The sequence below is a fragment of the Zingiber officinale genome, chromosome 5B (genome assembly GCF_018446385.1).
Source record: "Zingiber officinale cultivar Zhangliang chromosome 5B, Zo_v1.1, whole genome shotgun sequence".
Lineage (NCBI taxonomy): Eukaryota > Viridiplantae > Streptophyta > Magnoliopsida > Zingiberales > Zingiberaceae > Zingiber > Zingiber officinale.
The window spans coordinates 82,721,908-82,734,141 of NC_055995.1; positions in this window are offsets into that span (position 1 = coordinate 82,721,908).

Here is a 12,234-nt window from a genome sequence, read left to right on the forward strand (position 1 = left end):
CCAAATCCTTGATGCGTTGCTCTAGCCCTCTGATCTCCACCTTCATTCGGTCCATGTCGCCGATGGCCTGGCGCTTCCGATTGGTCGCCGTCTGGATCTCTTTATCCCGTTTTTTGACCACAGCTTCAAGCCGAGCAACCTCGCTCGCCAGATCGGAAGCTCGTTTCCGTTCGGCTTCAAAAAGCTTTTTGCTTTTCTCCAGAGCAGCCGTGGATTGCCCCTAATTCGCCTCCGAAAGCTTGAGTTTTTTCATTTCTTCCTCCAGCTCGGCCAGTCGATTGCTGACCGCAATCTGCTCTACCCAACTCTGCAAACAAAGGCAATTAGGCTAAAAGCTAAAACAAAAAGCATCAGTAAAGCAGAAAGACATACCCCGGTCGCCTGCTGCAGGTTACTGTCCCCTAACTGACTGGGGGACATGAGCGCGACGCGTAAGCGCGCGTCCTCCCAAACTTTGGCAAGCGGACCGGTGAGGGTGATCTGCTGTTCGGGAGCTGATGGTCGATCGGCGGCCTGTAGGTATTCCTCCGAGGGAAATCTTAGGACGGTTTTAATCACCCTCGGGCCGCTCGAATCATCTTGAGATGCAGCGGCATGGCCAGAAGACTCGTCGATCGGGACCCGGGTAGTCGCCCAGTCCGAGAGGTGGAAGGTTGCGCCTCAGGGATGGTCGGCGGCAAGTCAAGCTGAGTCGGAGTGTGCTCCGAGGAGACCGCCTCAAAAATCGCATGAGCATCATCGCTCCGCTCGGAAAGCTGCTCCCTTGGTGAAGGCTGTTGAGCGGCTTGCTCTAGCCGACGGCGCTTTCGAGTCACCAAAGGTGTCTCGTCAGCCGATCGGCCTTCCTCCTCGCCCTGGGCAGAGGTTGTGATATTGACCGCAGCCTCGTCAGTGGAGATGCGGGCAGCCGATGCCTCGGGAGAAACTTGAGTTCCCTCGCTCCCTTCAGTTGCAGAGCCGGTCAGAACCAAACCCCGTTCGGCTATCTCTTTGTCCTTCACCGCCTCAATATTGGCGGCTTTCAGCTTGAGCTTTTCGGTTGCCTTAGCACGCCACATAACTTCAGCTGCAGAAACAAAGAATAAATCAGTTAGAACAAAAGAAAAAGGGGGATAAGAATCGCTTACTCATGCTACAAGGCAGATCGGCTTCAATGGGAGACAAGCCAAATATGTACATTACTCCAGGAAGGAGTAACTTGTCAATATCGTAACGCTGGCCGACCAGCTGGTTGGCCGCATGAAGATACGCCGGATGGCTCTTGAATTTGCCGGCACCGCCGTCTGCCACTTCGTTCGGAAGGCCGGCTGTTCGGGGAGACGCATAAAAAAGAAATGCTCCTTCCAATGCTTATTGGAGCTCGGCATGTTGGTAAATAAGACGAAACCCGACCTAGATTGAAATATGAAGGTCCCCCACTCGGATTGTTTTGGGTAGAAGAAATAGTGGAAGATTTGGGGGTCCAAGGGGATATCATTCAACTTGAAAAGGACTATCACCCCGCTCAGCAACCTAATCGAGTTCGGGACTAATTGGCCGAGCAGGAGGCAAAAGTGATTGCATATTTTGATGATAAACGGATGTGGAGGAAAGCGCAGCCCGGCCAAAAATTGATCACGGAAGAAGCAAATGGTGTCGGGCGGCGGATCATTGGGCCGATCGGAAGGAGTGGCTATAACTATTTCGTGGTCGGCCGGAATTTCATACTTTCGAATGAGACGCAATGCGTCTTCTTCATCGAATCGGCTCTCCATAGTCGTATACCAGAGACTAGGAGCGCCGACCGTAGGCATAGAAGTGCTTGCCATGGGCGAAACAGGAGCGATAATCGACAGAAAAACTAAAAGAAAATGCCGATAGAATGCAAAAGGAAGTAGTACAGGAGGCGGGTAGCTGGAAAAGAAGTCTTACGGGTACGAGGAAGATCGAGAAAAGGAAGAAGATGGCGAGCGCACCAAGCAGACGGGGAATAAAGATCGCCGGAGCAGAAAGAGTCGCGTGAGGGCGGAGGTTGATGAAACAATAAGGCGGCGGAGAGAAGAGGCCGCGATATTTATAACGTTCGCGTCGAACGGCCATAGCCGTCCGATCCAGGTCGTGAAAAACGAGGTCATCATCCAGCCGTTCATTTCAAACGGCGGATGTCCCATCGGAAGTGACGCCACCGCCATACTCTGACAAACGCACTATCGCCACGTGTCAGCATGATACTGGTCGCATTTAATGAGCGCCCCTTACCGTGCGCACCACACGCGAGGAGCAGTAGGGGAAAGAAGTGGGCATAGATTCCAAGAGAATACAAGGAAGGGGCAAAATACAGCCGAACGGACGAGCCTCCCTAAGCCTGGCCGAGCGGATTAATATAGCGGTCATTACTCAGTCAGATCGGCAGTCCAGTTAGTCGGACTTCGCCTCCTTCGACTAGACTCGAGGGGGAGGCAAGTGATCCGGCGGTTAGAACCGGGGACCCCTATTTTGAGGGGTCAACACCCCGCGGAAGTCAAAGGGCCAGGTGGCCGACCGGAGACTTTTTGTGAGCCGGTCGGAACCTCCCGGTCGGCCGACCGAGGAATATCTGACGGTAAGAGGCGCCCCGGCGGGAGTCGGGGTTCCGACGCTCAGTGGAACAGTAGCAAGGAATCGAGTGGAAGGCCTAAGAGAAGGTGATATACTGTTAACAGTCCTTACATAGCACCCTACCGAAATTCTCCCCAGCATATCGAAGTAAATGGCAGTCCGGACGGGAGGGGAGTTCCGTCTGGCCATGGCGTGAGATTAGGTCCGTCCGGCCGGTGCATGAACTCCCCGTCCAGCTGGACGGACGGACGTCCCGACCTGTGGTGGGTAGAGATAGACAAGAACACCTTCTGACAGCCGTCAAGCCCTATGGCTAGGCCATACTCAAAGTCTGACAACGAGGTGTTCTGTTGTCCCATCAAGGACATACTCGGACTATAGCAGTATGGCGTCAGGTAAGCTTTCTGACAGACACATATCGAGGTATGGGTTGCGGACACGTATGCACTTCGGTAGACGTGCAGGAGCTCTTTCGTCGCTCTATATAAAGAGCCACATACTTCGCCGGAGGTACGCGTGCAAGACCCCTGGAGCCACTTTCTTCACTGTTTGCTTGCCTGACTTGAGCGTCGGAGGGTCGCCGCCGGGAACCCCTTCCCGGCCCGACTTCTGTGCAGATTTGCCGGAGGTTCGTGCAACCAGTCGAAGATCCACGTCAGCAGCCGGGAGCGTCACGTGCCCAGTGTCTGTTGATTCAGCATTCGAACAGGATCAGTTGAGATTGATTTTTATAATTGATCGTGAAACAACAACTGATTTAAATTTTGGTTGTTAATTTATCTACCAAAAAAAATTATTTCAGCGATTTTTTTTATTATTAGCGATCGTTTTTTAAAATGTTTGTTATTTTGTGACCCATTTAAAAAACCAATCATAAAATAACAATAATTTAAATTTTGTCGGTTAATTTTAATTAATAAAAAAATTATTCTGTCGTTAATTTTTTTCATTTTAATTAAAAGTTTTTTATCATTAGCTATGAATTTTTAAAATATATAGAACTAGTAATCAGAAATTTTCTGACTTTTTGAAATCAAATGTTAATTCAGTTGGAATTGGAATTGGAAACTAATTCCAAATTAGAATGCATGGTTACATCAAATTAAATCAAATGAAAATGATTTTTAATTGAGTGTTTTGAGAAACAGTCCCAAAAATGGCCATGATTCTAAAAAAATGGATTTAAACATCAAACCAATCAACCTAAACAATTCAATATTAAATTCAATTCTTTCATTGAGTATGATTAAGAGATGTTGAAGTTAAATTCATGTTATTCTTAGTGTGTTTCCTGTTATTGTTAATATAGATCAGTCCAACTAATATTGACAACAAATTCATAGCCGCGGAATAGCTCCGGGCACCTAAACCAGAGTCAACTTCTAATTGACTTTTTATCCAGGTCTTCTACTTTAGTTCCGCTCGCTTAGGTGATTTCGACCATTTGGAATAGAGCTCATTCGAATCCATTTTCTGACCTTTTCGAGCAACCTTCCACTACGGCTTCTCATCCTTCAGAACCTTCGTGCGCTTCCTTCTCATCCGCCAGCGTAGTCTTTCACGGTGCCTCATCCTTCGGACGCACTAAACCTGTCAACTCTCTCTCATGACATCCTTCTCACGAGCTACGTCTTTCGCTCGACCTCCTATACTCTTAAGTTCCTGCACACTCAGACACAGGGCATTAAACCACAATAGGACCTAACTTGACTTGATTGATCATATCAAATCTACCATGAGGTACTTATAATCTTCACTAAAATACTACTAAAATCTGAATTTAGTAACTTACGAGGAAGATTAGGAATGTACATAATAGACTAGGACTCTTATTCTTAAAAAGATTTCAAATAATTTACAAATTAGAATAAAGATTTCAAGTAATTTACAAATTCTAGGCCAGTCTCATTTTTTTATTCCTTTAAAAATTTCTATTTCTCTAGTGTTTGAAAATTTGTTTTAGCTTTAGTCTAGAATGAACCTCAAGAAAGTATGATTCTATAGATCTAGGCAACGAACATCTCACAAGGACACTAGATCTACCTTGATTATGTATTCCAAAACTTAAAATGGCGTGAGATACGTAGGCCTTTTGCTTGGACTTCAGATACTTATATCAGTACATCAACATAAGTCTGGACAGAAAATATAAAAATATAATGATCAAGTTAAGTAGTCTTTTTTTAGCAAATATCTAACTGGACAATATTATTTAACTTGACTAACTAAATGGATGCTGCTATCTTCTGGTAGTTAGTTAGTAACTAAATGTTAGAAATTTAAGGATAATTTATAGATGAATATTATTTTTAAAGAATTATCAGATTAAGAGCAAGGATATTTGAAAATTACTTTTAAAAATTTTCATTTTAAATTTTTTTTTTCTTGCAAATTTTTGCAGAGTGTTGTTTTAAAAATTCTTTTGAAACTTATTTTGCAAATGGTTCCAAAATTATTTTTCTTGAAAAATGTCTTGCAAATGACTTTATAAATTGTTATGAAAACACTTTGAATATAGCTTACAAAAACTCCTTAAATATATTTGAAAAGTTAAAATTATTAAAAAAATCTGCTTTCAAATTACTTTGAAAAAGGTTTGTAAAAAGTTTTTTTCCTTGATAAACTTTGTTTTGAAAAACATTTTGAAAATGTTTCCTTAGATAATTGCCTTTAAAATATTTTGAAAAAAAATAATTGATATGAAAAACTCTTTTCAAAAGTTTCTTTGAAAAACGGTCTTTCAAAACTTGATTGAAAAATTAAACGGTCAAAAATTTACTTTGATAATTAACTTGATAAATTACTTTGCAACCCTATTTTGAAAGTTGTCTTTAACAATTTGAAACTTTTACTTTGAAAAATTGTCTTTCAAAATACCTGCTAAAGTTTATATTCACAAAATAAATGTCTTTAAATATTTGGCTAAGTTTGATTTGGTGCAACATCCTCCTTGATATAGACCAAAAATTTTATGCACAATTTCTTTCAAATATTTGAGTTGCTTACTTGCTCTATTTCCTTACTTAGTTGCATAGTTTTTTGATGAATGCTAAAGGGGAAGAGTAAGATTTTAAGTATGAAAAAGTAAGAAAACTAAGAAATTCTGAAAATCTTAAAATGATCAAGAGAATAAAACAGAAAACGAAAATCACTTAAATCACTTTTTTTTTTGCTATTTCTGTTTGTATTATTTTTCTAACTTTAATTTAGATTGTTATTGAATCAAAATGGAGAGATTGTTGGTGCAGCTGATACCAATAGACAAACCTAAGTTTTGATAAATGACAAATGAATTAAAGTTAGACATATTGTGATCTAACCTTTCTACCAAGTGTGTAGGACGTGACTGGTTTGACACCAAGCTGAAATCTAGTCAGTCGGATTCTTACCTCTTTCGATTAGATTTGAAGGGGAGACTGGTGATACAGAAGATAATCATAGGGTGCCACGTGATTAAGGAGGTCAATAGTCTGGCTAAGGTGTCAGTCAAAGTCAAAAGAGAGTCGCTCCCTAATCTGCAATACTCCCGACTCTATGCAGACCCGGCTCTATACAACCCCAACTCTAGGCACTCCTCGCAACTCCAGATTACCCCGACTAGTAGAAGAAGTGCACCTGAATGCTAGCAAATAGGGCGATAAGTTGTGGCTCACTAAAGATATCGATGCAAGCAGAAAATAAAATCGAGAAAGCAATTTTAATGATGTAAGCAGAAGAGCAAATCAGGAAAACAATTTTAATGATGCAACTAGAAGAGCAAATTAGGAAAGCAATTTTAATGATGGAGACAGAAGAGCAAAACGAGAAATCAATTTTCATCTTTTTATTATTATTGTCAAGTTTGGTAGTTAAGATATTTTTGGTAATTTTATCTTTCATATTTTTATATTTTGAGTCCGTTTAGAGATTTTAGGATTGTGAGTATTTTTTATTTTTGGTAAGATTTTTTTTCTTTCTTTACAAATTAGGAATTGATTGTATATATTGAGATTTATTTTTTTTCATTGGTCTTAAGGTTTTAAGTCTATATAAGCGTCTGTTTAGTCAATGTTCGGGATAGTTTTTTATTAATGATATTTTCAACAGAGTCGTTATTTTCTTATTTCCTAGTATTCTTTTTCGAATCAACATGTTTAAAAGATCGCTTTTAGTATTCATGCTAAATCAATAGATTTGATAGTAGCTTTCGGTATTCGTGTGTGAATCAATAGAATCAATAGTTATCTGCTGCATCGGTTTGGTATCAGAGCCGAATTGATCTTGTGGAAGCATGTCACCCAGAAGGAAGCAACGAGTCGACTACGCTTTTGATCGTGATATGGAGCAACAATTTCGAGAGATGAACATTTATGAAGAGGATGTTTTTGATGAGGAGGTTATAAGAAATATATGAATGACAAGATCAAAATATTCAGTGAGCCCATTTATGAAGAAGATGATATCGAGTCAACTAGCGAGGTAATTTATGACGATGAAGAAATGGATAAAATTGTAGATGAAGCATTGGACAGGTTCTGCATAATAAGACTTCCAAGTGATGTTACTGTTGGTGCAGCGGGAGTGGTTCACAGCGTTAGAGGGAAGGGGTGAATAGAAACCTGCAAACCGAAGTTACAACTTTCTATTGCTAAAGAACTAGCAAGGACACACACATTAACAATATAACAATAACATATAAAGGAAAGAGGCTAAATGTTTACTTGGTTTGTAACTAGGAAGTTGCTAGTCCAAGACTAAGAAGCACACCATTAAGATTTCCTTTTTTGAACACAAGTCGAAGGTGGATAAACCTCTTACAATAATCGAGCACAATATAAATTTATGGGCATAAAAGAAAGAGTTAAATAGGTGTGTTGTACTGAACTTTGAGGACCAACCCTCCTTTTATAGCCTTAGTCTTCAATCTGACTATTTGTTGACATAGCAGATTCTAAACGTCTGAAAGTGGTCTAGGTGCCTGGATTCGACAAACTCAATCTACTCTGGAGAGGATTTGCTCAACGTCTCTAGATGACTTTTCTTGATCCAGGTGCCTGGAAGCAATCCGGGTACTTGGAGTTCACTGATATGGTTGCTGTCTTGATTTGTTTGGTCAATAGGTCTTGCTGACGTGACCACCCAATCCAGGCGCTTGGAATAGTCAACCTCTTTGACCTCTGTTCGCCTATGTGATGATTCAATCATCTAGAATTGAGATCACCTGAACTCAACTTCAACTTTATCCTCGAGCAAGCTTCCTCCCTGACTTTTCGTCCCTTCGACTCTCCGAGCGTGTCCTTCTCACTCCATCGGTGGACTTTTCCACAGTTCCTCATCCCTCGGATACACCGAGCTTGTTGATTCGCTTCTCATGTCATCCTTCTCACTCGCTACATCTTCCGCTCGACTTCTTGTGTTTCTAAATCCCTGCACACTAGACATCAAATATATATTATCTAACTTAATTTAGTTGATCACATCAAAACTAATACAAAGTACTTATAATTATTGTTGAAGTTGAGGAGATGCCCTTCCATCTTCATAAGTTTCCTCTTCCGTCAAAGAGCGAACTTAAGGAAATGCTTATCAGTGAGATATCTGATAAAGAAGATATTTGTATGGTAAAGCTACATCGAATTCCTGATGGGGTTTAGGCATTTGAACTAGTAGCAAAGTTTTATTATAGTGTGAAGTTAGAACTCATTGCATCAAATGTCATCTACCTTTGTTTTGCTGTTGAACATCTTCAAATGACTGAGGAAATAGCAGAAATCAACTTGATTACACAGATAGAGATCTTTTTCAACCAAGTGGTTCTTTGTAATTGGAAAGATTTGATAAAAGCACTCCAAACATGTGATGATCTTCTTCCTCATGCAGAAAACCTTCCTATCATCAAGAGATTCATTGATTCTTTAGCTGTCAAAGCTTATGCAGATCCAAAGCATTTTAGCTGGCCTATGATGGAGTATGGCATGATGCAAAGCCATAGCAGGAGCGTTTTGTGGACCGAAGACTTGGAAGAGAATTTTACCAAGTTGATTTCAAATTATCTTTCTCCTAGACTATCATTTGATATTATTCTAAACTCGAGAATAAACTTTCTCCAACCTGAAGAGAATGATGGAGACAAAAAAGTAAATTAGGAAATCAATTTTAATGACTTAAACAGAAGAACAAATAGGGAAAGCAATTCGGCAATTTACCAAAAGGCGTACTACAGTTAATGTATTTATCAAAAAGCGCATCACGGTTTTGTATTTACCAAAAGGCGGAGTTTACCAAAGTCAATTCCCAGATTAACCCTCTGGCTAACCTGGCAACCGCCTTTTTCAAACACATTTTTCCAAGCATCCAAGCCGAAAGTATAATAGAAAAATAATTTGTGGTTCGGATACACGTCTTCTCACCGTCTCTCTCCCTTCATCCCTCTGTGTGGTGTTATAAACTTGAAAGAAAAAAAAATATATGAACACTGCGCTTGCCATTACTGCTCGTGGCGGTTGGCGATTGCAATAGACGAGTTAGGTTTATGGCATAATTGTGTAAGAGTTGCTAGAGGAGACGAAGGACAAATTAAGTTAAGAAGGTCAGCCGAGAAGGACAAACTTCTTGCAAGAGGGAAATTAGTAGAAGCACACATTTAAAGATTTAGACATGTATGTATGGATTTTTTTACTGTAAAATAGGCTAGTGAAGGTAAATAAAAAGTACACCATTTGTGTGTGAAGGGTGGCAGCAAAAAGTGGTTTTATGGTTAATTTTGGTTGTGTGGGGAATAATATTCAATAACACCTGAATTATGATGTAATAGAAGACTTAATCGATTTAATTCATGTTAGTTTTTGACGTAAATAGTTAAGTTTGGCTAAAAATTATTTATTTATGGTTTAGGGTTTAGTCAGTGGTGGGCCTAGTTTACAAGAAGTATCTGCTTCAAAAGTGGCATGATATCAAAGATATCAGGCCCAACGTGGGCCTGATATATATGATATCAGGCCCAATGTGGGCCTGATATATATGATATCAGGCCCAACGTGGGCCTGATATCTATGATATCAGGCCCACCTTGGGCCTGATATCGATAATGTGTTATGTGGTTAAAACTTTGCTTTTACATCAGACCCTTCCTAGTTTGAGCAAAATTATAATTTAACTACAGAAAAAGATTATGGAGTTGCAAATTTACTAAAATAGTTTGTAATTTATTTATCAGGGATGATCATATAACTGACGAAATTCTATCTGAGATATGGAATACTCTTGATGCAACTTCTAGCATTGGACATGCGGATAATGTAGGAGAAGTATCCAGAACAAATATTCCATCATCTTCACAGTATAGTTGTGTGCATAACACAAATAGAAATACAAGCAGTAATTTCACATTTGATCTAAATGAAGAAGCTAGTATTCAAGAAGATGAGGTTCTGAACCCGTGTGCAACACTTGTTGATTACTATGAGCCTAGTTGGAGTGAGGAGGAAGGGTATTATAACCGAAATGGAGAGGAAATGCAATGCAATACAGATGTACAAGAATTCTTTGCTGATGATATGCAGATTGAACAATATGAAATATCTCAAGAGCAGTATAGTGACTTAGAGGAGGAGTTCCCAATAGCTGATGATCCATATATTCTAAATTCTCGATTGCTCCAAAGGCCAATTGAAGAGGCAACAGATCAGCATGAATTTTTTGTAGGACAGATATTTCAGTCTCGATAAGAGTTCAAGAATCAACTTGTGAAGCATGCCATGGTTAAACATATGAGATATAACCCAGTTGACACTAGGAAAACTAAAGTAAAAGTTGTCTGCTTCAATCAACCGTGTAAGTGGAGAGTAGTTGCCAGGGGGGATGTCGAGTTCATTGTTATGAAATATATAAAGGAACACCAATGTGGCACCATTAGGGAAAGTGCTGATCATCAAGCATGCTCTTCATCCTTTGTAGCTTCTTTTGTTGAAGAGCAATTTCTTGCTAATGAACAATACAAGCCAAGTATGATTATAGCAGATATAAAAGCCAGGTTCGGAGTGACCATATCCTACATAAAAGTTTACATAGCTCGAGAGAAAGCGATGAAGAAAGTTGTTGGAGATTATGATCAAGCATATAGAGATCTTCCACTATATCTGCGTGAGTTAAGAGTAAGGGATCCTGAAACCTATGTTGCACTACACAGGAATGGGGATAATCAGTTCCAACGATGTTTTTAGGGTTTTGGAGCTTGTAGGAGAGTATTCAGGTCTTATCTGCGTAAATTAATTGGAATTGATGCCACACACCTAAGAGGCAAATATCCGGGTGTGTTGTTGATGGCTACATCAATAGATGCTAATGACAATGTCCTCCCAGTAGCCTTTGGAATCGCTGAAGTTGAATGTGGGTCTGCATGGGAGTGGTTTCTGGATCATACGAAGAGATTCTTTAATGTTGATCCAGAGTCAATGAGTATAGTATCAGATAGACATCGTGGCATTATAGCAGCAGTTAGGAAAGTCTACCCTACTACCCATCATGCTTTTTGTTGCCACCACATGTCTTGCAATATGGTAACAGATACTGGCAGTAGGTCAGGTTTAGGGTTGTTTTGGGCAGCTGCTCGAGCAAACACAACACTACAATATGATCTCATAATGCAGTCCATGCTTGAAAAACATCCAGATGCTCATAAGTGGCTTCAGAACATTGACCCTAAAAGATGGGCTAATGCACACTTTAGTGGGAGAAGGTACACAATGCTAACCACCAATTGTGTAGAGAGTTTAAATGCTTTGTTCAAGGAGACGCGTGAACTTCCGATAAACAGGTTAATTGATAATACCCGAAGAAAGGTAGCTCAATGGTTCTGTAACCGTAAGAAGGAAGCGTCGAAATGGTATGTAGCGTTGACACCTCATGCTACCAAAGAAATGCAATCAAGGAGGGAGAAAGCTAGACGATATAAAGTCCACCCCTACTCTCAATCCGAAATGGAAGTAGAGACATGGGGTGCTTCATACATTGTTGATTTGGAGAGGAAATATTGTAATTGTGGGGAGTTTCAAATTTCAGGATTGCCTTGCTCACATGCAAATGCCGTCATAATTCACCGGAACATGGATACACTCCCATATTGTGAGAATTACTTTCATTCACATAATTGGAAAACGACATACATGGATCGTATTTACCCCTGTCGAAGCAAAGAATTTTGGCCTAGGGGTGTCAACAACATTATAGTGCTATGTCCCCGTAGCCTTGTGCAGCCTGGTAGGCGAAAGAAGGCAAGGATCGAGTCAAAACATAATGGGAAGGTAAAAATCAAATGCAATAGGTGCAAACAACTGGGCCATAATCGGAGGACCTGTAGAATGCCGCCAGCCCCTGGATCTTGACTGAATTGTAAATTGGAGGAGTTGAGGCATATGTTTTGTATGAAGTACATAAATAGGTTTGTAAGATAAACAGTTGTTAAAAGTGATGTTTCTGTTATATACGTTTATGGAGTATTTAGTTTGTGTTACAGTTTTATGGTAGGTATGAGAAGTGTAAACCATCACCTGCAAGGCAGAAATAATACTTCACACCATATCTCCATTGTGTCAAATAAAAATGCGATACATTTCAATTCAACAGGAAGGGGTTCGTAATTTCAAAGTCACATTAATATGTAGTGAAATATAGATGTGT